Raw genomic sequence first — 2,375 nt, forward strand, 5'->3', positions numbered from 1 at the left:
AAATGAGTCAACAAATACAGACACTACAGAAATAATGCAAACGCCTAACCAACAACAACAACAGCAACTTAGAGAGCCAGAAATAGTTCAAAAGTCAAACAGAAGGGCTGGGATGCAGATCAGTGGCAGAGGATTTCCTGACTATGAGCAAAGCCCTGGATTTGAGCCCTACAAGCATGATAAAAGAGAAAATCAAGCAAAAATCATTGAGCAGAAGAGCAAAGTAAAGAAAACTGACTCCCTCTTCCCCAGCAGCTGTCAATTATCAACAGCCTTTCTGCTAGGGGTGGGAGCTCACAAGGCTCTCCCTCTCTGTGCTGGTATGTTGTCTGGTTTAATCATGTGCAGGTCTTGTCCCAACATTTTTTAATACACAGAAAAACCTATTATATTATCTTTTAAAAGAGGAGCCCAGATATCTGGAAACACTGATCCCAAAACACTTCAGACAAAATTATCTAGGAGCTGAGCAGAGGCTACCCCCTAGAAAACACACACAGTTCTTTCACTCACCCAGCCCTCTTTATTACATGCCATCCTCCCAGATTCAGGGCAGGGGCTTGTAGAATCCTGGACAACAAAAGAGAAATATAAATTTCCCCTGTTCAAGACCTAACAACAAGCCTAGCTCCTAGAGATTCTACCCACTTTGACTCATCAAAACTTTTGGCAAAATAAATGCAATAGCAAATTACACACCTTCTATGGTAGACACCAGTGTGAAGTATTTGAATAGCAATTTTCTTTTCTTTTGTCATTTTTGGACTCTATGGTGGTCTGTATCATTTATACAAAATGCCTATGTATCCTCGGGTTTTGGGGTATGTACTAAACATTATTAGTTTCATTAAAATAGTTTACTTGCTTTTCCTTGAAATTACAGAAGTCAATATTTACACACCAAAGCATCCTTTCTCATAGCTGGTAAACTTTGGAGACAAGCCAGATGGCCATCAGTAACTGCATGGATAGAGATTTGATCTATTCATGAAAGAGAACCTTGTCAATCATGCAAAAGAATGGTATCCTAAAGTATGCCACCAAGGACAAACCCCAGGAGAACTGAGCAAGGGAAAAGTAGCTTACGTGCAAAAGGTCATACATGCTGTGGAGTACCTTATTATGAAGTGTCTGAAGACACAAAATCACATCAATGGTTGTCTGAAAATGGCAGTCAGGACAGTGACTGCAAATGGGCATGAAATGAGGTGACAAAAATGTTCTAAAATGACAAATATACAAAATCGTGAGTATACTGGAGCATTACAGTATAAATATTAAGCATATACATTATGTATGTGAAATATATCTCAAGAAACCTGTTAAAGTCAGTGTTAGATGACTATATTGAAAACAAAACCTATCATCGTATAAAAATCCAACAATCTTCTCATATCCTTCCTATATGCAAAACCAATAAACTATAATAATTGCATCTTTTGTGCTTTTATTAATGAAATTTGGTCTTAGATTATTTCATGCATGTAATATATTCTGATTACTCTCAAGCCCACACTCTTATTTCCTGCCCACTACTATATTCCCCTCTCCTTATAGGTCCTTTCCCCATGTTGATGAGTGTGGGGATCCAAGAGACCATTAGGGCCAGCAGAATGTTGATTTGCATGAGGCAAGAAGAAAATCCAGTTCAAAGTGATAAAATTAGTCAGCGATGGTTCAGACTTCCAGAGACTGACACCAAGCAGTTTATTTCAGACATATTTAAGCACAGCATAATTTGGGAGAAAGTTTTTTCTGATAACAATTAACTCAATCACATGTGTAAAACAAAATTTAAGACGTGTTTATGTTGAAACTCCCTACAAAGTACATATGGTCTCTTCCATAAAGATGACTCAGAAACAATGTTCAAGGTCAGGTTCTAGAGAGAATGACTGAGGTAAACACAATAGCCTGTTGGAGTGAGGATTGATCTGGCCCTACAGATAACACAGAAGTTATCTAGGTTGTTGAAAATTATGTGATATCTCACAAAAGAATGGGATTTATTGACTTAGAAGCAATGTGCAAGGTCTATAGTAGAAGAGTCTAGAATAAACACACATAGTAGCTTGGGGAAATGAGTGAAACCTGGCCCTACAGATGACAAAAGATCACAAGGTAATAAACTACATATATTCCCAGATTTCTATGTGGAAAACAGACAAATATCTTCTTTCTTTGAAGAGATAAATCTACATGTTTAGCCTTCATGATTTCCCTAGTGCCCATCTGGGTGCACAAGGACCTCATACTTTCTACACATATTAGTGATCCCTAATGTTGATTCTCAACTTGACACACCTGAGAAAAGGGAACCTCAGCTGATGGACTTTTCTACATCATGTCTATGGGGCATTTTTCTTATTGCTAAT

This window comes from Grammomys surdaster, unplaced genomic scaffold (assembly GCF_004785775.1).
Source record: "Grammomys surdaster isolate TR1022 unplaced genomic scaffold, NIH_TR_1.0 577, whole genome shotgun sequence".
Taxonomy (NCBI): Eukaryota; Metazoa; Chordata; class Mammalia; order Rodentia; family Muridae; genus Grammomys; species Grammomys surdaster.